This window comes from Prionailurus bengalensis, chromosome E2 (assembly GCF_016509475.1).
Source record: "Prionailurus bengalensis isolate Pbe53 chromosome E2, Fcat_Pben_1.1_paternal_pri, whole genome shotgun sequence".
Classification (NCBI taxonomy): Eukaryota; Metazoa; Chordata; class Mammalia; order Carnivora; family Felidae; genus Prionailurus; species Prionailurus bengalensis.
The window spans coordinates 52,750,450-52,777,503 of record NC_057352.1 but is presented as its reverse complement, the minus strand read 5'-3'; the positions used below and the strand labels follow the sequence as shown (position 1 = coordinate 52,777,503).

The 27,054-nt window shown below is 44.4% G+C and overlaps 1 protein-coding gene across 1 annotated transcript in view; it reads right to left on the bottom strand.

Moving 5' to 3' along the window:
- WWOX (WW domain containing oxidoreductase) overlaps nucleotides 1–27,054 on the bottom strand; it is a 979,553-nt gene that overhangs the window by 726,997 nt on the left and 225,502 nt on the right. The gene's annotated exons all lie outside the window — the stretch shown is intronic.

The following is a 27,054-nucleotide window of genomic DNA, read 5'->3' as shown; positions in this document are numbered from 1 at the left end:
AGAATATAAATCATCAGAATGAATGGAAGAACAGGGCTTTTACTGCCAAGTTTGGGAGGATGTGAGGCTGGGAATCCGCTAAAACCACAGGCTGGGGATTGTGCTGTTTCACTCAGCGCACAGAAGACGCTCCAAAGGGTCTTCAGGCTCACACATCTCCTCTCCATCTGTGTCCTAAAAAAAAAAAACTATGAAAATAGGGGAACGCCAGGACAAAGCCTGGCTCGTGCAAGAATTCAGTAGATGACATTTTAATCTCAAAAGCTGCCATCGGGGCTCTGGAATGATTCCATCGAGCCTGCATCAGAAACTAAAGACGATTCATTTCTAGAAAATACAAAAGCAGGCAAAACTCATTTATTCCAGTGGACCCTGAGTGACCCAGGTCCCGAACAGCCCTCTGGTTTAGCAACCCGAAAACTACAGCTGGGTGGGCGCATGCAGATAATAAGAGTGGCTGCTGTCTCTCCAGGGCGGACTTTGCAGCGGGCGTTTCCTTGCATCATCTCGTTTCTTCCCTGGAACAGCCGAGTGGGTTACACTCTCCCCGTTTTACATGTGGCCCCTTGTAAGAGATCACAGAGCTCACAAAGGTGGGGGGCAAGGGTTCAGCACAGTCTGACGCCGAAGCCCTCGTTCCCTCTTTGCCGGAGACTAGAAGGCCCGGAGCCTCGGGATTTGAAGCAATCGTGCTCCACTGGACAGCATCCTAACACATTTCTGGAAAGCTCAGGGTTGCCTCTCAGCCTTCCCCAGTGTTTATGGGGCACTCCCCACTTGTAAGTCTGGCTGGGCTGCAGCGTATGAGATTAAATATAACCACTTCTCTTTTCATAGTTTATGTATTTTTGAGGTGGGGGGGGGGGGAAGAGAGAGAATCCCAAGCAGGCTCCACACCGTCACATGGATCCCGACGTGGGGCTCGAACTTGTGAACCGTGAGATAATGACCTGAGTCACAACCAAGAGTCAGATGTTTAACTGGCTGTGCCACCCAGGCACCCCTGAATACTATCACTTGTTAGACCTATCTCCTCCAAAGGATGCACAGCCAAGAATGTAGGGGCCGCCTGCTCATTCAGGTAAGGAAAGTCCCAGGAAACAAACGGTGAGCCTGGGAGTTCTGGTCTAGACTATGCTGCTAGTGACAGTGAGACTAGTAGCATAACAAGCTACTTCCGATGCTATGAATGGGGATGAGACGGCACAGTGGAGAACGTCCTCCACCTCAGCCGTCTTATCAGGGAGAGACACAATCTGTGCTGAGGTGCTTAGTGTATCTGTGCCCATTGATCTTGGCCGCCTAAGTCCTGGGCTGTAACCCAGCCTCGAACAATAAGCATCAGGCACGGGAAGCCGGGAGGCCAACTGACTTGGGGCCATTTAATATTCCTGAGGGTCAGTTTCCTCATTTGTAAAAGGTGAACATTAACTACCTTCTCAACGACTTGTGAGAAGAAGTATAAAGCACCTAACATCCAGCTTGGAAGAGAGAAGGGATTTAGTAAACTTTATGAGAAGGAGAGAAGACGTCTGCCGTGCCAAATTCCTTCCCTGACGCGAGTCTGCGACGAACGGTGGTGCGGGTGCACTCCAGTGCAGCGTGGTGGATGAAATGACGCTCACGAAGACCGCATGGGACCAGGTCGCTGTGACATCCTGGAGGATCCAGGTCATGTGTACTCACAGAGCCCAGTTTTAGGGAGATGGGTGTACGGTGATTAAATGACGTCCCCAAACCCAAAAGCACATAGGCAGCGAAAGCAAGCTGGCCAACGTAGATGTACGTTCCTGGGACAACAGCGGCAGAGGCACAAACATGCCGATTTGGGAAGGAGGAGGGCAAGCATTTGACCTGAGCCAGGAAGAGGGAAGGTGCCAACGCGTGGGTGTTAAGAGTCTCCTAAGATCACTGGGGTGCCAGAGGGGCTCAGTCGGTTGGGTGTTCGACTCGATTCAGCTCAGGTCATGGTCTCGCGTTTTGTGAGTTCGAGCCCCACATCCACCGCCCCCTCAAAAATAAATAAACATTACACAAAAAGTTTCCTAAGATTAGAGAATAGTGGGGCTGGGGGATCCACAGTGATTGAGGCCACACCCCTCGTTCTATAGACAAGGAAAGCGCCAGCGGCAGAAATGAGCACACGTGAGTGAGGCTGTACCCTGTGGACAGCTTGGGCCTCCTGGCCAGGAGAAAAACCCCGCTCACTTTCTGTCTACACAGCTGGTGTGTCTGATGACTGAAATCTCTTGGGAGAACCAAGCCTGACAATGGCTAACTTTTATTCCCCATAGGTTCTTATGCTTCATAGATGCTGGACCACCCAATTTCACATTAACAGTTAGCAGATACAGTGGCCTTTCACCTCATCCAAACCCCTCTGGCTCCAGCCTCACCACTTAGAACATTCACTTAGCATCTTAGACAACTCTGAATGTATCACAAGAGGAAAGTCAGATATTCATTTTGTTGGGGAAGGAATGGTGAGGAAGGACACTGTTCCTCTCAGCCAAGCCCCTTAGGGACACCCCAAGGGATGTGCAGGCAACGTATCATAAAAATGCATATAAATATTTCCTTCATACAACAGGGGAAACATTCCCAGGTGGTGACCCCAAAGCAATATCCCAACAAAAATGATGGCTCAGCCGAGTGGGCCAGTATACCCTTCTGTGTGTGTAACTTACAACTGGTGAGTTATCTTTTGGTCCCCCCCGCCCGAACCTCCACTCTAAAATAAAGTACAGAGCTGCCACTACCAATAAGAACAAAATCAGAACATACACACCCAGAGGGAACAAGGGGTCACAAGCCATCGAGTAGTTCAACAGACTAATCCACAGGCTGTGGGTTACTAGGCTCCTGGGGACAGTGATTCAAGTCCACACACTACTACTCAGGTAATTCTCCTGCCCCCGGCATCAGGTTTCCGGTTTCTGCTACTGACCCTGAGAAATGCAGACAAACTACGGGCAATCCTGTAAGTTCAGGGAAGAGAAAACACATCTTGTAGAATTAGGGAGGGTGGATGTGTTTGTGTGGGGGGTGGGGGGTGGGGGGGTTGCTCTTCTGACTGTCCAACAAACCTAGCAACGTTATAGAAATGTTTTTCCGGGGACGTGCTCTAACGGGGAAGGCAGGGGCTGAGACACCGCAAACAGAACCCATTTCTGAGGCATAAACTGCTGATTGTTAGGTGAGGCAAGAGGCTCCATCTGCCAAGGCGAGCTTTCTGCCAAGTCTGGACGTGAACCTGGGACTGACCACAATTCACGTTCTTGGTTTAACTCGTGAACTTTCTGTTGTTGTTGTTGTTGTTGTTGTTGTTGTTAACTTGGACTTGGAAATAGCTACGGACTGACAAGAAATGGCAAAAATAGCACCAAGAGTGCCCACATAGCCATCTCCCAGCACCCCCAATGGGGCTGTCTTAGCCACGTCTATAGTACACGGGTACAACCGGAAAACCGACCGTGGCACGACACAGTTCATTACAGCATAGACATCACCAGGATTTCACCAGTTTGGGGAATGCACTCACTTTCTTTTATTGGGAATATCTTGGTGAATAATTCTATGACACTTTCTTCTCTGTATAGATTCATATAACAATCACCACATTCAAGACACAGAACTGTTCCACCACCACTAAGGAACCGGTGGGTTTTGTTGTGTTTTGTTTTTTTTTTTTTTTTATTAAGAGGTGTTAAATTAGCATACGCCATCTAGAACATAAAAACCCGAGGCCTTGTTTGGCCTCAGTCTGCTTTTTGGATTGGCAAAAACATGCACATATACAAAGCCCCAGCTTAAAACCCCTTTGTAGCTTAGAATGGCCAATGAAATACGGCCCAAGTCCCTTAGGATGGTTCACACAAGTGGCTTCGGATCAATCAGGATGCACTTCGCTATCCTTACGGAACAGCTCCCAAGCCTCAAAGTCTTTAAACAGCCGAGGATTTCCACTCGCCCATACTTCACGCCCATCCCAGGCAGATGGGGCCTCCACCTTCGGCAACATCACTCGCTTCTACAGCGTGGGGAAGAGAATGGGACAAACTGCACACGGAACGGGTTTTAGAGACCTCTACCCAGCAGTACAGATGTCACTTCTGCTCATATTTTATTGGCAGAGCAAGTCATGTGGGCTACACTTAGCTTCAGAAGGTGCAACCTTCCATGTGCCCAAGAGCACACAGAGAAATATACATATGGAAGAAATGGAAATATGGAACGAAAACCGGTAATGACTAACACACATTTAATGACTTTGCCCTCTCCAGGGTTATTTCACTTCCCACTTCCCGCGTCCTACTTTCATTAATTACAGAAAAAAATCAGAAAAGACAGATGGATACGGACAAACAAAAAACAACCTAATTCCACCAACTCTAAAATGAACTGCTAGCCTTCCATAGGTCCCTCCCTTCTTCCCAGCCATCTGGATACACAGATCCATCCATCTATCCATCCACCCAACCACCCATTCACCCGCCCAGCACTGCTTTACAGGAAGAACTTCATATTGAGAGCTTTGAGTCTTAAAATGGTATAAAATGCCTCTCTCAACCCTTCCCCAAATCCTTACTCTTCTCTCTAATCGCACCAGTACACAATCTTCTCATCTCAGGCAGAATGAGAATGTAAATTTATTTTAAATTATGTATACAGATGCTGGTACCCATCATTTTAAAAACAGAACCGCACAGGTGGCATCCACACATGAAGCATCAGGCAACTTCTAAGTAGCTGAGAAGCCCACCTGCTCCTGACCCCCCAGGCTCCGCCAGAAAGACGCAGTAATTAAGCACCCCACATGCTCTTCCTCCATTTCCCTGGGACCCAAGGACATTTGCTGGTGGCACAGTTCACTGACACCCTCAATAGGCCAAGTGCCCTTGGTCTATCTTTTTTTGAGTTGCACAGTGGGTCTGAGTGATTCGAGAGTCTGTGAGCGCCGAGCCAAAGGGATTGTGTGCTGTTGTTATGCAAGAGTGATCTCTCATATCACTTTATGACTATAAATTAGCCAAGTGTGACTCAGATGTCATACCGCCTGAAACCAAAGGAACCATACGGAGATCATGCGGTATTTAAACGGACAAGTGGGGAAACGTCATCCACAGCAGAGACAGCAGAGCCAGGCTGACCTGGAGCCCCAGCCCGGCGTGACCACAGCACCGGCAGAGTGACTTCGGAGCTGCTCCTTGAAATGCTCTCAGGCTCCAGGGCCTTGTTTGAAAATAGGCATTGGCCTTGTGTGATTAGAGTAAAGATGAGATACGCTGTATATATAAGGCCTGGGGCACATACATAATAACTATTGCAACCATTACTTGGAGGGCCACTGCTCAAACGTGGTACCCACTGGTTTTCAATAGTAAAGTATATTAGGGGTGCCTGGGTGGCTCAGTCAGTTGAGCGTCCAACTCTTGATTCTGGCTCAGGTCATGGTCTTACGGTTCATGAGTTCAAGCCCCACACTGGGCTCTGTGCTGACAGTGTGGAGCCTGTGTGGGAGTCTCTCTCTCCTCCTCTCTTTCTGCCCTTTCCCTGCTCATGCTTGCGCTCTCTCTCTCTCTCTCAAAAATAAATAAACTTAAAAAAATAATAAAGTACATGAGTAATTGTGGTCTCCCTTCTGTATTTCATAAAATTAATATAAGCAGCTCCGAGAGAGTTTGAATAGCAATTCTGCAATGGAGGATCATACAGGACCCCAAAATAGGAGGAAAGGGACTCACTGAATCCCCCTGAGGCCATGATAACCCAGTTTCCAAATTCAATGATTGGTGTGAACCTAAAAGGTGCCGGTGAAGGCCACGGACTCCAGCTTTACTCCCTGGATCTGAATTCCGGGTCTAGCGCTGACCAGATACGTAAGTTACATCTCCCATTTATGCCTCTATAAAATGGAAATCATGATAGCACCTACCTTACCAGGAAATGAGGTAATGTATGTAAAGCACTTGGAATGGTGCCCGATTACTGGACATGTATTCTATAACTGTTAGCAATGAATGCCCTTATTGTGACTGTTTTTGTTGTCGTTTTCACCATTATCATCACTGCGGTCACCATGATCACTACCATCATCACCATCATTATAATCATTGTCACTCCCACCACCATCGGCACCAAATCGCTTCATTCTTCACTGAAAGGACTGAATGGGACGTAACAGGCCAACAAGAGGGATCTCAGAATGTTGGTCATATGAGTCCTTGATCCACAGCACCCCCATCCCTACCTATCCCCAACCCAATGTGAGCAGTTTTCACCCACCACCATTTCATAGATGTAGAAACTGAAGTTCAGAAAGCTCTTGAGCAACTTGACCCAGATAACAGTGCCAGAAACAAGTTCACACCAAGCCATGGTTTTAATCACTGTTCTATACTCCAAAATGCCCATACGACCCACCTGTCCTCTCCCCCTCAGCCCTGTTACTCCCCAGAGGCCCTCAAATCAAGGCCAACACCAGGAAACCACCAAATCCGTTGGTCAACATTAACAGCAACAACATTCACAAGCATGAATCCATTCATTCATTCACTAACTCTGCCTCTAAAATAAATGTATATTTCACGGATTCCACTTCCTTTACTTCTTTTCTTCTTCCCCCATCATTGCAACATGTAAGAGGAAAGATATCACTCATAATTTACTTACCACCAATGGAAGAACAAAAAAGGTAATAATAGCTCATGGCAATAAGCCTTTTAAAAATGTTTACACATAATTCAAGTGGCCAAGCGTACTTACAAAAAGAAACTTTTACTTAAAAGTCATCATTGGGACACCTAAGTGGATCAGTCGGTTAATCGTCTGACTCTTGATCTCGGCTCAGGTCATGATCTCACGGTTTTTGAGTTCGAGCCCCGCACCAGGCTCTGCACTCATGGTGCAGAGCCTGCTTGGGATTCTGTCTCTCCTTCTCTCTGCCCTTACCTGACCTGTGCTCACTCTCTCTCTTTCTCTCAAAATAAATAAACATAAAAAAATGTTTAAAACATCATTAGTCATAAAGGCCTATGAATTAGCTGGGAGTATATCAACGTGTTTGCCCCACTATCTGACTTCTCCTTGTAGTGAACCCAGAGTATTTGGCATGGGAACCAAGACCCATTGGGCATTATGGAGCGTGTGCAGTGAAATCAACTAAGTATACTTCAGAATGGTCTCATCTAGTATGTGACCCTTGCTTCTTCCACTCAGCTTGACACACACACCTTTGACACAATCATAGGGAAGCAGCAGGTGAGACAGCTCTTCATTGTGTATTTGAGGACACTACCTCTGCGTTGGCCAAGAGGAGGAGTACCCAGGACAGTTGTTGGAGGTGGAAGGATGGAGAAACCCAGATGTGCTAAGCGGGCACAGGGAGCCCAGCCTCTGGTACGCCCAGAGGGAATTCTCCCTCACCAGTGGAGACTCATCACATGCAATGGCAGATACGAGATTTACTATTTAAGGGCAATTAGCTACTGTGTATCTTCACTTGAAGATGCCGATCTGTGTGGATCTGATGGGCATGTGCTTACTACCCATTTCTTACACTCATAGAAGAGTTAATTTCTGTGTTTTCCTTAAAAAAAAAAATCTAATTTACATATATTCATTAATTATAAAATCCAAAAAAATAAGGAGCATCTATGGTATGCCTGGCATTTATTTTTCATTTAATAGTAATGTGAAGAATCTTTTAGAGTGTATACCATTCCCCCATTTTACAGACCAGAAAACAGAGGCTGATAAAGGTTGAAAGCGGCACAGCTAGTGAGACACAGACCCAGATTTCCAACTGAGATATGGCCAGTTCCAAAGCTCACGCCCTTGCTGGGAACCACACTGCACTGCACCCCTGTCGCCAAAGTCGTCACCATGGAACACCGAGAAGCTATAAAGAAATTAACATCATCGATATATTCTTATTTGTGTCTATTTTATATCCCATTTATTTTATGCATTTAGAATTTATAAGAGAGGCCTATTGCTGGAGGAGAAAATGTAACCAAGGCAATAATCTACATTCAGAGCTTATTGCTAATGGCATCCTGCAAATTCTAATCCAATGGGCCTTAATTGCATTATGCTGATGTCTCTCACCCTTCCACTTTACATACCCTCAGTCCTGATTTTATGTTCTGAAGCCTTAAATAGGAGTTGTCACATTTACAACAGCAAGAGACACTGGTGCTGAGCATATTATTGACATGGCATTATTCACTCAACTACAATACAGACCTAACTAAACTGGTTTAATAATTCATCAATATCCTATGTGGGACTTCAGAGCACTAATCTCTCCAGTATTATTTAAGTGATGTTAATGGTGCCAAGGAACGGCAGCATCTTCCCCGGAAAATGCGCCAGCGCACAGATACTTGTGTCTCCTTTCAGATCTGGTACCTTTCACTCAAACAACCATCATGAAAACATCTGATGGGGCGTTTGCCCAATCTTGGCCAAGCCTAAACATGAATAGGATGCACCGATAAATGCTCTATCTGATAGGGCCCCCAAGGGGAAATGAGAGTTTGAGAGTCTCCTTTATGGCTCTAAACACTGCACCGGTCTATATGCCACTGTGCATTTAACAAGAAAAATAGTCTTAGACCCCATTCTGCATCTCAAAATAGGAAACCGAACCAAAAACCATCCTAGGCACAGCCCAGGATTTTTTGTGAAGCCTTGAGGGACAGAGGCTGAGTTTGTCATTCCTAACCTTCAGATCAACCATCAGCACCCCCCCCCCCCACTCCAAGGCCCTCATGAGCACCTCCTAACCCCGCCCTCCCACCTGCAAAAATACACAAACATCCCTAATAAGAAAATCATGACAACTCTTTCTTCATTATACACAGGTCAAAAACGTTGTCTGGTGTGGCTGGAACTCAATTTATAAAATAACTGTATCAATATCTATAGGTAATTGTGAGGCTGATTCAAGAAGAAATTGCACTGGGTAACAGCTTATTTAATTTGGTGTAGGAGTTACGTGCCGCGTAGAGCAAAACTATTAAAAATGCTTAGACAGTAATTGGCAATATTTTGCGCTCGGGATAAAAAATGCTTATCTTGCCAGAAACTAACAAGAGAGTGAAAATATTCGAAAACCTTCCAATTTCCCTCCGTGCGGTGCGTTCACTTTGCAGCTTAAAAACAGTTTAAGGAAGGCCAGCAATGGCACAGGAGTTTGGCAGTCAACATGATTGTGCATTTATGCCTTGCTATTGAAGAAAGAGCCTTTTTTCAGAGTGAATTTTTCATTCTAATGTAAGTGATGATTTACGTTAACTATAGGTAAAGCATGGTTACATTTTCCTGAAGGATTGCAGGCGAGTAAAGAGCAGTACAATAAGTTGAAGCATAAAAGCTTTCTCTGTCATAATATTTATTATAATGGCATATAAAATAGCTGAAATAAATAATAGATGACTGAAGGTAAATTCATATGATAAAGAATCCTTCAGCAGACACCATTACTTTTGACTGGTCTAGTTTTATACACAGTTGAAGACTCTTAATAAACAGACCCTATATCTTATGTAAGTACTGGAGACATCAAAGATGTGCTTAAAAGGCAACATACTGGACATGAGCTAATTTACTGTATAATTATATTCTCAACAGGAACAGTCTATATATTTGGCATATTTAGTAGCTGTGTTCTTAATGAAACTTGTTAAGCACCGGAACCCCCTATTTGGGGGAAGCTGCTGATGAAAGAAGTATCCGTTCCCCCCACCCCGACGACTCCCAGATTCAGAAAGAGGGGCAGAGCAGAAAAGAGAGATCTGGGGCCCGCTGAGTGTCTGGTGGCAAGTCAAGAGTGGGGAGGTCAAGTGAACGGAAAGAGGAAAGGAAGATGCGTCTGCTCTGCTTTAGAGGATTCTGGATTCCACATGACGGTCGCATGGACCTGGGAGGACCCCAGATGCAGAGACGTGATCTTCGTGAGAACCGCTGGCATGGGGAGATCCACACACGGCTCGGCCGGCGTCCAGCTCAAAGGGTCCCAACTAAGGGCATCCCCCCCGCCCCCCACCAAGGGACGTCTGCCAAGGTCTGGAGAATTTCTGGTTGCCTCAGCTCGTTGGAGGGGCGTACCGGCATCTAACGGGGAGAGGCTAGGGATACCACTACACATCCTATGATGCACAGGTCGCCCCTGACAAGTGGCCCCAGATGTCACCAGTGCCAGCTTGCAGGTGTGAGCATGGTGCGAGAAGCTCTGATTAACTCTAAGTGTTCTTCAGCTATTTAAATGTGTCACGGGTTTTGTAAAAATAAAATGGGCTCCCTGATGAAAGTATAAATAACGCACAAGCGGATAACGTATACAGTGAAAACGTCTCCCAAATCCCGTCGCCGCAAGATAAACACAGAGACAGCCTGATGCACATCCTTCCCGAATAGAATTTCTACACGTGAATACTTGGTGCAGCTAAGTTTCCCTACAAACATAGCATTGAGGCTCATGCATTATCTTACAATCTTGCTTTTCCCAACACAAAAATGGATATATCTTTTATTTTTTTATTATTTTTTTATATTTACTTATTTTTGAGAGAGACAGAGACAGAGTGCTATCAGCAGAGGGGCAGAGAGAGAGGGAGACACAGAATCTGAAACAGGCTCCAGGCTCTGAGCTGTCAGCACAGAGCTTGACATGGGGCTTGAACTCCGCAACAACAAGATCATGACCTGAGCAGAAGTCAGATGCTCAACCGACAGAACCACCTAGGCGCCCCATTTTTTTTAATGTTTATTTATTTTTGAGACAGAGAGAGCTCTGGTCCCAACTTATGCCAACCAGTATGTTTAGGCCATTGTAGGGGGTGCTCAAACATTTATTAAAAGCCAATCCCCTTAGGAGGACTCAGCCCTCCACATCCTTCACTGGCTTTATGAATTTATTACTTAAATTCTCAGTGTCTAATGTTCCCTGTCGGTAAAAATGGAAATTATAGAAGACCCTCCTCATTCAGGATTGCTGTATGGATACAGTGAGACCATATCCATGGAAAGCATCTTAAGCGGATGCTCTGGAAATGTTACCCATTGTTCTTGTTGTAATGAGTATTATTTTAGGTCCTTTCTGGGGTTTTTTGTCACTAAAAGCAATGCTGTAATACCTATACTTTGCAACATGTGAATGGTTTCTGTAGGATAAATTCCTCAAAGTAGACTTGTGAGGGGCGCCTGGGTGGCTCAGTCGGTTAAGGGTCCGACTTCGGCTCAGGTCATGATCTCGCGGTTCTTGAGTTCAAGCCCCGCGTCAGGCTCTGGGCTGATGGCTCAGAGCCTGGAGCCTGTTTCAGATTCTGTGTCTCCCTCTCTCTCTGACCCTCCCCCGTTCATGCTCTGTCTCTCTCTGTCTCAAAAATAAATAAACGTTAAAAAAAATTTTTTAAAAAAGTAGACTTGTGAGATCAAGAGATGCCCACGTTTTATTTTAATTTGGGTAGACGTGGCTGGGTGTCCTTCAGAAAGGTTACAGCCATTTCCATTCCCAAGAACATTGCAGGAGACTATGAAAGAAAATCCAAACAACCAATAATTCACACTGACATTTATAGTAAATTAAAATGCAAAGTTTTATATCTCTATTTCAAATACCTGTACACAGCAAATGACACAGAGTAGGTTTTTGAGACAGGCTTTAACTGAGGAAATGAATGAACGAATAATGCACCACTAGACTTGGGACAAATTCAGAGGCAGAGATAAAAGTCGGCCAGGGATATTAGCAGCAACAGCTTTCCCTAAGCCAGTTGGGAAGCCAGCAATTTCTCCCGGTGCTCCATGCTGGCAGACCAAGGGCTTGCCTCTCAGAAGTTGGCCACACTCCTGGATGATGGATATGAACTCGGTATGCAAAGCAGGCAGTAAACATGTAACAGTATCATCGTGCCTGAGAAGTGACCACGACAGTTATTTTTAATTTATAGATGAATCCAAAGGGAGAAATCTTTCAGAGGTTCTACAGAAGCATGGCAAGATATTCAACAGATAATATGGAAAAGATAATGCGCGCGCGCGCGCACACACACACACACACACACACACACACACACGCCTCAGAGAAAAACGAGGTATCCCGCTTAAAGCGGCATGTGCCTAAGCAGACTTTTCTAGGTCCAACCAAAATACCCATAAAGGCAGAAAGAGATGAGAACACACACAAAAGACAAGTCGCAGTCAAATTATCCCCAAATGCTGTGCATCTTTTAACTTAACTGCAGGACCAAATAAATTACACTTAAAAAAGACTTGGACAAAGAACTGAAACAACGATAACAAGGAAGATAGTTTTTTAAAGGAGGAAGATTTCACTGAGTCATTATATCATGTATAGTCTGGTTAACATAAGAGAGACATGAAATAGCCTTACCCTTTGTAAGAAAAAAAATGTAGATATGTATGTGAAAATTTCAAGAGAAAGAAAGAAGAAAAGAAAGGGAGAGAAAGAAAAAGAAGGAGGGAGGGAAGGAGGAAGGAAGGAAGGAAATCCCAGTTCCGCCAGCTACTGATTATATGATTCTTTTTAACATTTATTTATTTTTGAAAGAGACAGAGACAGACTGGGGGGGGGGGGTAGGGGCAGAGAGACAGGGTGACACAGAATCCAAAGCAGGCTCCAGGCTCTGAGCTGTCAGCACAGAGCCTGATGCAGGGCTCAACCCCATGGAATGGTGAGATCATGACCTGAGCTGAAGTCAGATGCCCAAGTGACTGAGCCACCCAGGTGCCCCAATATGATTTTTTTTTATCAGATTTAGCTCCCAAACCAGCAGCACGGGGGGAAATGATGCATGGGGATCAATCCAAAAAAGTGTTGAAAAAGAATTAAATATAATAACAAAAGAAAACACTTGGTAGAGAGGTAGAGAGGAAACATGAAATGCAATTCAGAAATGAGTACCAACGTAGCCATAATCACAAGCAATATAAATATACTTAAGTTCACACAGTAAGGTAGAAACCAACAGACTGGAATTTAAAAATCACCTCCAGGTTGTATAATGAAGATACACCGCAGATAGAGAGAACCGGGGTCCCTCAAACTAGCTGTCCCCGTTCCCCAGCCTGGGGTGTGCTGGGCAGGGAAAGCCACTGTCCCCCAGCCTGCGTGAAGGTGGCTGGGGAATCCAGGCTTCTATCAAAGGCCTGAAAAATGGAAGAGTGTGTAAGTCCTGAGCTGTTCCTTTTAGGAATTAGGTTGCCAGTCTTTGCTTTCTCCTTCCCTAAGACAAATGTAGATCATGATGATTTCCCAGGGGCAAGGGGGGCGTAGGGGAAAGAAGCTGGGATATTTATTCACTAAACAGACAACAGCCACCTGTCGATCAGGGACACCATGTGGATCTGTGTCATATGTCAGAAACGATTTGGTAAAACTGTTCTGTTACACCTTAAAAGACTGATCAAGTACCTGGAGCTCAAAAGAAGAGCCAGAATGTCGGTGTGGACTGCTCTGTGCTCCTCCTACCAAGACATTACAAGAAACACATGTGCACAGGGAAGAATCTTCTGGATGGCAAGCAGCAATGACATCAGGCACATCAGAGAGTCGGGGAAAAAAAATGGATTCTGGAGCCCAAATAGCATAAAATGAGCCTGAAAAAGTCTTTGAGACACAAAAGCCATTACGACTTCTGAATTAATTCAAAAAAATGCAGCCCAAAAGGATGTATCGGGTTAATGATACTGCTTGTCCACTGAAGCCTGTTACTTGGGATGGTTTCAGGGTAGTTGCTATCGAGGAGAAAGAGGGAGAAAGAGGGAGAGAGAAAAGAGGAAGGGAGAGAGAGTGTGTCCGTGTGTGTGTGTGTGTGTGTGTGTGTGTGTGTGTGTGTGTGTGTATGTGGCGGGCCTGGGAGGGCTTATCTGACAGCGGAACCAGGCTTGCTTCAGGAAATGAAGTCCAAACAGAAGCTGAGGAAAGGGGAACCCATGCAGAGTGTCCAAGTGAGGCCAACACCGCCTGCAGAAGCCGAGCGCTCGATGGCTGTACCGTCTTCTCAGCGCACAACGCATGCTGGTTGGGGCATCGGCACACGGGGCCACAGTCACATCTGACAGCTCTGTGGTCGCCTCCCTCGTAGCGAAATGGGACACACTGAATCACACTGGGTAACTGTGTTAAAAGCCAGCTAAGTTACAGACTGCATGTTTTCAGAAGAGCTTCTCCGAGGGCATTAGAGTGGGGAGGGGAAGCACGGGGGACACCACTTTGCAAATGTCCATTAGAAGCCGCTGTGGAACAGCAGGCATGTTAAAGCAGCCTGGCCCTAGTGCATGCTCTCCCTGCCTCTTCAATATTTATAAACAGCTTCTTCCCTTTTCCCTTTGGCTGGACGAAACACATGTTACCCACAGGCTGGACCTCTGCTGTTGCAGTGTGATGGGGTGCCCAGAGTTTTACCTCCTTAAAGGGAGCCTCTTAAAGGGAGGCTCTTCTTCCTTAAGGAAATCACAGGCTTTAGGACACTGTACTCCTTTCTGGGACACTCGGTCTGCAAAGCAACACCCAGAAGGACGTGGGGATGTTAAAGGTTCAGTGAGGATCATACTTCCTAATTAAGCCACATGTCAACTGCCATCACACATCTAGAACTTTAAGACATTCTTCCCCTGTAGAAATTTACAAAATGCATTCCCTAAGACAAACACTCACTGTGAATTAAATATATTTGAGGACCTACTCTCTGGCAGATACTATTCAGGGAAGGGACAATTAGAGATTTTGCCACATCTTACCCTGTGGAGCCCTTCCAAGGTAGACCTAATTACCAGTATTTTATAAATAAAACAAAGGCTGAGAATGTATGAAAAACCTGATCAAAAATCATACAATTAGAAGCTGGCAAGACTGGGATTTCAGTTTTCCCTCCACCCTGATAAGTCAATTCTCCTTACAAGACAGTAGTACTGCGTTGGCACCAGAATTTTCTTCCCAACCCTGAAATTATCCCTGAATCCAGAGAGTATGGTGTGGCCAAACATACTTCACTCCCAAGAATGTTATTCCTTCTATGAACCTGAAACCTTTTATAATTTTTTATTTGACTTTGACCATTAACATTTTAACTTTATGATGAAAAAAAAAAAAAAAGCTAACTTCAATCTCCCCCCTATCCCCATCCCCCAGGCTTTGGATTAACCAAATTTGATAAGTAAATCATGTGTAATTTGAATTGTTTCCATATGTGTGGAAATAGATACTAATCAAACCAACCTGCTCATTCTGATTTAGTGGAACAGATTTTTCTCTCCAAATGGACATAAGTCCTCTAGAACATGGGTCAGTAAACTTTTTCTTGAAAGGACCAGAGAGTAAGTATTTCAGGTTTTGTGGGCCATATAAACTACTCAACTTTCATAGCATGACAGCAAAAGCCACCAGAGATAAGGTAAACAAATGGGCAATGGTCACGTTCCAATAAAACTTTATTTACAAGAACAGTAGTTGGGCTGGATTTGTTCCCAGCAGAGCATAGTTTGCTGATCTCCATTTTAAAACCAGAATCAGGAACACTGAGGGTGCTTTCTGAGGTCTTGTAATTAGTAGGATTTACAGATTCCGATGAATGTAAGAGAAAAAGGCGAACGAGAGTGTGTTGTTTTATCACACAGGACATTTGATAAAGATACAGATAACACACAGCATCAAACCCCAAACTGTGCAGACTTAAGGATGTACAATGGACTCAGCAGTGAGCATCTCTTAAGTGCTCCTTGCAATGTGTTTACTATTAAATAAATTTCGGGAGCGTTACACTTTCTAAGTATCAGTGCTAAATGGTTCTCACAATTCCATGTCTCTATGTGAACAGAGAACCTTTTTGAAATGCATTTTGGCATCTCTAGAAGTTAATAAAAAAACAGTTAAAAAATTGAAATTGGGGTTACTGGACATTTTCCAAGCATGCAAAGTCTTAGGCATTTGGGGTTGGAGTAATTGACATTTTTCCCCCTCACTGGGCTCAGAGGTATGTTCCCAGATCTGCTGAAAATTCTCTCCAGAATCCTACCAACAAGCATCAGATTACAAGCCCCATCTTGGACACTGGTTATTTCGGTCCCATTCATATGCATTTATATTTCAGAAAAGCAAAACAAAACAGCAACAACAACAACAACAACAAAACAACACTTTTCTTAACAAAAAGAAAGCTACGCACACCTTTTCCTTTACTGGAGAGGAGAGAGTCGCCAAGGGAGACACAGGGCCAAGGTAGGGGGGAATACTGGAGTGGGATGGACCGAAGCACACGCGCACACACTAACAATGAACACACGAAATAAAGAGATTGTTCACAAAAGAGTTACTGATGAGGCCATTTCTTCCATGTCCTAGAATTTTACTAAATCCAAATGACAGGGGTAGATTAAGGGTGATCGACAGACTACAGCCATTCCATAAAGTCATAAGAATTAAGGCCACATTAGCATATTCAGGAGAATTCATGCCTTCTGCGGAGGAAAGCAAAGATGTGCCCTCCAGCAGGTTATTATCTGAATCATTTGGCCACTGGGGAGGGTGTAGGTCCCTCAGCCTTGCCAGAATCCAGTACCAAGCCATGCTGAGAACCAGGTTCTTAAAATACTTCAAAATAAATACAAGGTCCTCTAACTAAGAGGAAAATATGAAAAGGAAATGGTATCCTAACCACCAGCTGGTTCATGGCACGGGGATCCTCTGACTGACGCTCAGTTTCACGGGCTGTGACAAACCACGCAATCACGTGGACGGTGACACAAGGGGGGGACAGTTGCACCGGCCACTCAGGGCCAGGTTTCCAGCCAGGCGCTTTGCAGCCACACGGATTTCCTTCTTCACCCTTAGCACCTTTAGGAAGTAGGTATTAGCATCTTTATGCCACGAGAAAATGAAAATCAGGTAACTTGTAGTCATAAAATCAGATGCAGGGAGGATATGAACCAGGTCTAACTGGTCCCAAATCATCTGCCACCTGCTCGCCCACGATACACACAGGCTATTACGATGGCCGTGACCGTAAACTGGAGAGGAAAGGGTGAAGGCTGTCAGAATCCTCGCAAATGATGAAATTCTAGGTACCTAAGCAGAATGGGAAAAGGGTAAGAACACTCGGGAAAAGTCCAGAAAGACCACACGTGTAGAAAAAAAGCAGAGAAAATACCCCATTCCCCTTTCTCCCAAGATCCATAATCATATGCTGCACTGTTCCCTGCAAGTGCAGACATACACAGGGTAGCACATTAATCCTTCAAACACTAACAGATGCTGGCAGGGATTTAGACTGGAATGTATTTACAAAGTGACAAATTATGTTCTGTATTATAGAGAGAGAGAAAGAGCACCCACAAACGGGCTGATAAATGTCAGTTGCACTCATGACAAACGGTTTATTTTTATTATACTGTAACCACAAATGTTTTTTTTTTCCTTTTTTTTTTTTTTCAGGGAGTCCCAAAGATTTATTTGTTGCAGGGAAAAAACAAGATTATATATGACACAAAGTAATAACTGTAAGATCACTGATATTCCGGGCACTCTGCCCTCCTGGAAAGCTACACCCAAGCTGAACAGAGCTACTAAAAATGCTACCTTCTCCGAAGCACAGTAAATGGTTAATAAATCAGAACTGATACAATGCCTTGTAATTAGATATAGTCTTAGTTCACAGACTAGCCAATTGATAGACAATATCCAATTCCCCCTTTACTGGCTATCAGGAGGGTAGAGTAACTATTAAAATAAATTTAATGGCTGTGACAGGTAAGAAAATATACCAGAAGCTAAAATGTAATCAGTATATCCAACCCAAAATAAAATTATAGTCTTTGCTACAAACACGGTCGCTGGAAAGGAGGCTTATGGACACAGAGCGACATCCACAGGCCTATAAGGGCAAGGTCACTAACTTTAAAGGAATGTTCAACCTTGAGAACAAGATTGAGAAGAGGGATTTGGCCTGGGGCCAAGAGAAAATGTAAGCATTTATTATTAAGAGACTATTCTGAAGAATTCCTTCCAGACACTTGGTCAGTCAGATAGTGGCGGCAGTGACAGGCATTCTTGAGCAGCCACCACAGCAAGACGGTGGAAAGGTGGTCAGGAGGGCACACCCCTGGCTTCTCAGTTGGGCTCTCCCCTGACTCCTTCTGTGACCTTGGGCGAGTTCCTGCCCGCCCCAGAACCTCTACCACCTCAGCTGTGAGCCAGACGGTTTGTGTACCATGCTGTTGGTGGTATCTCTTCCAGAGCCCATGCCTTTGCCTCTAACTGGTTGAGGGGTGGTGAAGACAGGAGGGCTAGAAGACAGGACCAGCGGTGGTCAAGGAGATTCACTAGAAAGAGGAACAGTTTCTCTTCTGGGGCTCTCAGGTGCAGATTTCTCATGAAATCACTGCAAATTAAAACTCCCCACACTTGGCATGCTCTAAAAGCAAGATTTGGGACAGAATGACAGGAATACACAAATACATTTAAATCCACAGATTACATACAAGGGTGAAGAAACACACACACACACACACACACACACACACACACACACAGCAGGGATTACCACACAGGAAGGTATTTTTGTTTTCCCATGATACAATGAATAGAAAGATTTTTGTGGTGGGGAGTGAACGGGGGTGGCACTGTCATCAGAAAACAGGCAGGAAATTTTCTCCCCTGCCCCTGTCCCGCTACTAAGCCACGAGTTTGTAAAAAGTGCACAGAGATAGTCCCTGGGGACAGATGACTAAGATACAATCCCAATTCCACCATTTCCTTCATGTGTTTTGACCTCTTGGAACCCTGGACCCTCACTCCTCCCATCTGTGAAGCCATAATATTTATGTCTCCTCCACTGTAAGATCATGACAGGGTTAGATAAGACTATGCTTGTAGCCTATATGGCCCAGTACCTGCTTGGCACATAGTAAGTTCTTGATGAGCTACACTGCTCCCTGGGAACCCCACCACCACCACCAAATCCCTTCAAATCCTGAAAGAAATAAGTGCCCTTCTCGAAGGTACCACGTCAATGTACTCTTTCTTGATCCTGCTTCACATTCCCATCACCACTTTCCTATGTCTTCTCTCTTGTTATTTCTGAAGATGAGGGAACGAGACACAAATTGGGCACTAAGCATGTTCCCATGACTCCCCTTCCACTCCCTAGGCCAGTGTGTCCCAAATACTAGAACTCCGACTGTTTTCACTAGCCCATGGCGATATAAAATAAAAAATGGGGAGCTTGGAGGAAGTTAGTGAGAAGGTAAGTCCACTCAATTAAAATGGCAGTCCGTCACAGAAGCCAACCAGGAGACACTCTTAATGTCTAAAGCTGGGGCCATTGGAGCCACAAAATAAATAATGAGAATACTGGATTATACACCACAGAATAAAATATAGACCCGTGAGTCTACGCTATTATAAGTAAAATAACGGACTCGATCAGTAAGTGGAGGAAAAGGGATAGCTCTTACTTCAGGAGAATTCCAATTTAATACGTGGAAAAAACATGATGGAAATACAAATCCATCATTAGGCAAACATCACAGTTAGTCACTGCTGCTGACGAGATCTACTCTTGAATGTTAAAGGTAGGTCAGCGTGTCCACACTTACGGAGAAAGAACATTCGCACAATCTCAAAGCGTCTCCCCCCAAATATTTATGAATTAAGGGAAAAAAAAACCTGGTAACATTACACCGGAGAAACTCAGCATATACCACCTTCACCAAACGATCAACGTTACTTCACTATGAACATCGCTGGTGATAAGGCTATCAACATCATGTACGCCCTGATGTGATGTACTGAGGATAAAACGTTACTTCTATGAAATTCTGGCTGAAATATTAAACTCAACCTAATCGGGACCAAAAAAAAAAAAATGAGACACACAAGACTGTCAACATTAGGAAGGACTTGGAAGGAATAAGGAACTGTCAAAGACTGGAGGAAACAAGGGTACGCTACAACTAAAGATGATGTGGGATCCTGGACCAGATACTAAAATTTTTAAAAAGATACTAGGGGAAATAGGTGCAATTTGAGTAACGGAGTGCAGCCGAGAGCATGTACCAGTGTTGATTTCCTGGTTTCGACAGTTATGTTATGGTTAGATGAAGTGTCAAAACCAGGGGAAGGAAGTGAACTCTCTGTACTATTTTTATAACTTCTGTGTGAGTCTAAAATTAGTTCCAAATAAAAAGTTCATTAAATGAAATATGCCTTTAGAGTAGGCCTATGTCCTCACAATGTTTGGTGTTAAAATCCCCTTTGTTTTATAAAGTAATGTTGATTGGGGTGCCTGGGTGGCTCAGTCGGTAGAGCATCCGACTTCAGCTCAGGTCATGATCTCATGGTTCGTCAGTTCAAGCCCTGCATCAGGCTCTGTGCTGACAGCTCGGAGCCTGAAGCCTGCTTCAGATTCTGTGTCTCCCTCTCTCTCTGCCCTTCCCCTGCTCATGCTCTGTCTCTGTCTCTCAAAAATAAACATTAAAAAAAAAATATATATATATATATATATATGTATATAACGTAACGCTCATTGTTGATAGAGGCACACTATTACATTTTGTTGTTAATTGTTGCTGTTGTTGCTGCTGTTTTTACTGTCCTTTCTTGGGGGGAAAAAAAGTAATACCTGTTTGGCAAGCCCAAGTTTGTACTCTCATTTTTATCTTCTTCTGAAAAACTTTATCCTCTTGAAATGCAGAATTCTGGGAACTACTAACCAAGCCCATTTAAAACTACTTACTAATGACTGAATACTGAGACAATGAAATTTTACAAAATAGGCACTGTCTCCCTCACAGAATCCTATCAATACCCCAGAGACAAAATTAAGCCCTTACAACAGTGGAGTCTCAAACCAAAATCAAGCTCATGGTCACCTCTTCCAAGAAGTCTCCTCTGACTGCTCCAAGTTGAGTATGGCATCATGCTAGACCCTCCCACAGTTCCCTGCGGGAAGCAGGGATGAAAGAACCCAGCACAGAACGTTGGCTTCCTCACGTGTCTCTCAGGCCATCTTAGAAGCTTCTTAAAATGAGGGCCTCTCACGCATACCGTTATATCTACTGGGAGGTAGGGTCCCCACCACCACCACCACCTCCAGTGAAAACTCAAATTAGTAACACATTTTTTAGGGGCCCCTGGTTGGCTTGGTCAGTTAAGCGGCTGACTCTTGATTTCGGATCAGGTCGTGATCTCACTATCCTGAGTTCAAGCTCTGAATTGGGCTTTGTGCTTACAACGTGGAGCTCCCTTCAGAAACTCTGTCCCCCTCTCTCTGCCCCTCCCCTGCTGGCTCGCTCACTATCTCTCTCAAAAATAAATAAACGTTAAAAAAAAATTTTAATATTTTTATATGCATCTCTCTAGGCTTTATGACACTTCATGCATGCTAAATATATTTTTAAAATCCTCTTTCAGGGGCGCCTGGGTGGCGCAGTCGGTTAAGCATCCGACTTCAGCCAGGTCACGATCTCGCGGTCCGGGAGTTCGAGCCCCGCGTAGGGCTCTGGGCTGACAGCTCAGAGCCTGGAGCCTGTTTCCGATTCTGTGTCTCCCTCTCTCTCTGCCCCTCCCCCGTTCATGCTCTGTCTCTCTCTGTCCCAAAAATAAATAAAAACGTTGAAAAAAAAAATTTTTTTTAAATCCTCTTTCAATATAGAACCTATGAAATGCTGAGAAACGCACAATCTAAATCATTTCACATCTTTCTATGTTTCGGCTCCAAGGTGGATTTAAAACAAACAAGCAAAAAGTTGTTTCATTTATTTCCTAAGTACCAACTATCGATCTCTGAAGTTCCCTAAGCACTCTCCTTATACCAGTTTGGGGGCCCTAATGATTGGTGCTTTCATAAGGATTAAGTGCAGGAAAAAAAACTTAATTTGCACACCCTAGGTTACAGATTACCCTGAGAGCTTTAAAGGATTTTACGTAAAACGTGAAAACTTTTTGCTCAACTGTCTGTTCCTTGACGTTGAGGAAGACTGGGACAAAGGCCCCCTCATCAGTGAAACGGAGAGAAATGCTCATGTGGCAAGCAACACAAATCTTAAAATGATAACCCCACAGTGATGCTGAAGGTGTGGGGAACAGACCCTCCCCCCAAGACTGCAAACAGAGTGTAAATGGAAGCCGCCTTCCTGAAGGAGAATGACCCATTTGCATTTAAAAGCTTCACTTCATCCAGGTCAAGCGGTGGCATTGTTCAGGACTCTGAAAAATTGAAAACAGCAGCCGTGCCCAGCAATAAGGGATTCATTTAAGAAGTCAGGAAGGCAGAATGTGGAGTCACTGGGACCGCACTTGCAGAGGATTTTTATCGGTATGGAAAGATGGCCAAAATAGGTTTGGTTTAAAAAAAAAAAAAAAAAAAAAAAAAAAAGCAGACTGGAGTGTGATTACCACTTTCAGAAAAATAGATCAACATATTTGAATGTTTAGAAGACAAACAGATAACACATGAAGTTAATAATGATTGCTTCTGAGACTCAGAAGAACTTCTTCCTCCTTATTTATGCACGTGTAACTAAGTATAATTGTGAAATTTATAAAAACACACTAGTTTTAAATCAGGAAACAATTTATCAGCAGTGTTCCAATTTGACTAAATAGATACATATTATATGTGAATATATAATATACATGAATCAATTGACTGCGGGTGTAGGCATCTTTTTTTTCCTGGAACGACACTCAACAGGTTACCTTTTAGCAGAAGGCTGATGTTTAACACATACTGGGAAGAGCCTAGTCATTTTGATTTTTCTATACGAGTTAAAATTCTATCCGGGGCACATTTTTTTTAAAGAAAGAAGTCATTTCTGGGGCGCCTGGGTGGCGCAGTCGGTTAAGCGTCCGACTTCAGCCAGGTCACGATCTCGCGGTCCGTGAGTTCGAGCCCGCGTCGGGCTCTGGGCTGATGGCTCAGAGCCTGGAGCCTGTTTTCGATTCTGTGTCTCCCTCTCTCTCTGCCCCTCGCCCGTTCATGCTCTGTCTCTCTCTGTCCCAAAAATAAATAAACATTGAAAAAAAAAATTAAAAAAAAAAAAAAGTCATTTCTAAGAGTATCCAGAAGGTTATCCTGCGTGTGGCCCACGCATGAATACGATGTCCAGCCGTAAGGCATAACTCAGACCCTCCGGGAAACAAACCCTCAGGTATACAAGGGACCCAAAGGAAGCAGTACTTACTGACTGCAGGATCAGTAGGGCTTCCGGTCCTCAGGGGAGAAACCACAGCCAGAGAAGTCAGTCCTAACCAAGTCGTATCTGAATTCTGGCCTCAGTGAGCTGTGCCATGCTGGGTGATTCACCAAGCTTCCTGAGCACCAGGTGAGTGGGGTAATTATATATACCCAGCACTGAGTTAGATAATGAGCATAAATCATCCACAAAGCATGTTGAATATGAAGGATAACGTGCAAGGGAAAGCTTAGCATGGAATAAACAGTCCATAAATGTGTTCCAGGCCTGTTTTTTCTTATGCGCATCCCTAACCCTAATATCAAGCTTACGATCACATCACAAAGACAAGGTTTCAGAAAGGTTACATGTTGAAGGCATCGAGACCTGCTCTTAGCCTAACTAAGTGAAAACACAAGCACTAATGGGAAGAAAGGTGGCCATGAGAGGCGGGGCAAGACGGATCAGGCAGGCCTCTCATAGTCATGGATGCGAGTGCGTGTGCCTGTGCGTATGTCTGTGCGTGCGCGTGTCCGTACCTGTGTCTGTGTGTGTGCATGTGTGCATATGTGCATGTGTGCGCTGGGAAAGTGGGACAGCTGTGCCCCTCCCTAGGTCAGGTCCCAGCAGAATCTAGCAGTGGCATCCATATTATCATCACAGCACCATCCAGGGAGCCAATTACCAACCCAAGTGCCCCCTGTCACAGGCAGGACTGTCAGACATCAGGGACTTTTACCGTGATAATAACCACTGGGGCCATATCTGCATCCCAGGGGAGAAAGCAAAGTCTATGCCCCGTGTCCCCCGACCAGTACCCCTCTCTTGGCCTTCAAACAGCCACTCCCATATCTCCACAATCAGGTCTCAGAAAACGCAAATGGAATTGAGAGAAAATGGGTGTGGACACCAACAGGCTGGCTTCCTTTAGAAATCAGCCTTGTAACCTCTGATTGGAAGTGCCCCACCCAGGCCACACACCCGCAGGGAACTTTAGTTTCAATGGAGAGTCTTTCAAAGAGCACCTCTTTGCCCTGCTGCCCTGCTCTGCTTATGCTTCAGGCAGAGCACTGGAGATTAAGTTTAGGGTGATGAGACCACGATGGCTCTTCCCGCCCTGAAGGGGGACTGAGATTCTCCCACATGCCCACAAATCCACGAGAAAAATCAAGCTTTGCGTAACAGAGCTTTTAGTTTTCACTACTTAGATGGGCTTTACTCTTATTTTAAGCAAAATTTTATTTAAACTCATGGAACAATATATTCATATATGTGCACACACGTGTATACCAATGCACACATACTTATGCACACAAGCACACAAACACACAAGAACAATGGCTGAACAAAGAAAAACAGTTTCCTAATCGTTGAAGCAGGCTGACTGGCATATGTGGACTCACGATTATATTACCCTCTTTACTTGTGAATATATTTGAAATTCCCTAACCAAAAATTGTTTTTTTTTTAAAGCAGGCCGTATAGTAAAGCACAAAAACATGAAAAATAAGAAACATAAATGAACAGAACTAGAAGTGAACAGATCAATAATTACAAAACTGTGTAAATAGTTTACGTAACTTACCTAAGAACATTCTTATACCGGTCAAAAAAAAAAATGAAATCCACATATTTATCGGTAAAGATATACCAAAACATAATTCAGAAAGATTAAGAATAAAATGCATTAAAAAGCACAAACAGTGGCTGGCTATTTTTAAGCCTATGAAAAATAATGGTCTCTTCAAAAAAAAAAGGGGGGGGAATGTTTTCCAGTTGTAATTGCGGGTTTATGTGGTTTTTCAATACATCATCAAAGTCGGCATCAAAATTAAACTACAATAATGAGCAGATTACCGGGCTTCACGGCCATTAATGAAATAAAGTGCCCGATTCCCTCTCCAAAGTCATTTGGCAATATGTGCTAGGTCTGTGGATTTCAGTTAAATAGTTGCATACCTATGCACCTGACCAAAAAAAGAAAAAAAAAGAATCAGCTGACACTCGGTCTAATCCCTATGCCAAGCAAAAAGAGAGGAGACCCTTTATTTCTGGTGGGGGTGGGGCAGGCACCCGCAGACGTTTGCAAACAGATGTTTACAAACAGAAGGTAACTGATAAAACACCAAACACAATGCTGCATTGTCTTCCGTGATTCACAGATGAACCCATTGGAACCACTGCAAAGAGCCTTCCTGGAAAACGTCCAGAAATTAAAAGGTGCAAACAAGCTGCCTAATCCCCTTGCGTAGACTGAATTCTTATGAAGAAAATAAAGTTTATTGTCTGGAAAGAGAGAAAGCATGAGGAAAGCACTAAAGCAATGGCGGTGAACAATTAGACAGATGTTCACTTGAGGAAATAAAGAGAACAGAAGAAGCCATCGCCGAGGAATGTTACGAGGACCCTGACAGGTCGGCACCGCATCAAGGGCACGGGTAAAGTGAAAGCCATCGGAGCCCAGGCTGTGCAAGTTCCCCGCTAAGTGCTGACCTTGCGGAACCGGCCTGCAGGTGAGGTGGCTCCTAGCAAAGGCAAATTGCCCTGCTCCTTTTTAGTAAGTCTTTAAGATCTTCTCAAACCTGAGCTGCAGACTGTAATTCATGAAGGCAGAGAGCTGTGTTTCTTATTCTTAATAATATCCCCCCGACTCAAATAAAAGCAAAAAAAAAAAAAAAATTTACACGCCCACGTCTCTGAACATTGGTAAATGCCCCTCCCCCCCCCCCCCCCTTTCTTAAAGACCTGTAGGGAAAAAAGCACAGACTCCTTCAGAAAGGCACTGGGCTGCCATTCTGGTCCCGACCGGCTCCAGCAGGAGGAGGAAGGACAGCCAGGTGATTACTGACTGAACATCGGGTGTCAGGGCTGCTGGACAATTCCTCCTCACTGATGGATGCAGTGGACTGTGTTCTCCCTCTTCCCTTGGACCCTAGGAGGCTCTCCGGGAGCTCTTCAGTCCACAGGCACGATCTACTTGTAAACGGCCCAATATCTTAGGTCCAGATATTTGGATGGGGCTCTAACTCCTGATGCACCTGATTTTCTGGGTTCCTTTTTCTCCTGTGATTTTGTGCACAGATCCTACATCAGCAGTCTCAAATCCTCTCTGCAAAGAAGCAGTGAAGTTTGCCTCCCCAGATGGTATGAAGCAAGTTTGGGGAAAGGACCAAGTAGCTCATGGGCTGGGAGGCTGGATGACTGGAGAGGTTGACCACAGACAGGTACAAAGAAGAAGGGAAAACGGGTCTTATGTTACCTACCCCTCACACGAAAATCTCAGTGTTATTAGTTTACGAGAAAAGAAAGGGAAATAAATTACCCATTCCATGCAGCTTCCAAGACTGCTTTTCAATTAAGTGATAGGAGTTTAAAAAAAAAAATCTTTTTAATCTTTAAAGGCTAAAACTAAAAGCTACTGTTATAATTGATCTCTCTTGTCCACTCCTGTCCAATCCTTTATGGGGTGGACATTCAACCATCAACCAATCCCCAAAAATCCACTCTGGTAGGCACTAGGGGGTACCAAAGAAATTTAGGACCCAGGCATTCTTGAAGGGGCATATACATCATAGGGACTGTGGTGGGCAGGATGATCCCCCCAGCTGAAAAGGCCCATGTCCTAATCCTTGGAACCCATGAATGTTTTAGGTTACAAGGCAAAGTAACTGAGGTTCCAGATGGAACTAAAGTCGCTAATTAGCCAACTTTATGATAGATTTACCTGGATTATCAGGGAGAGCCCAATGCAATCACGGGGGGTCCTCAAAACTAAGAGGCAGAAGAGAGAGAACGAGGGAGGTGTCAGTTTGAGAAGGACCTGACCACCCAACTGCTGACTTTGAAGACACAGGA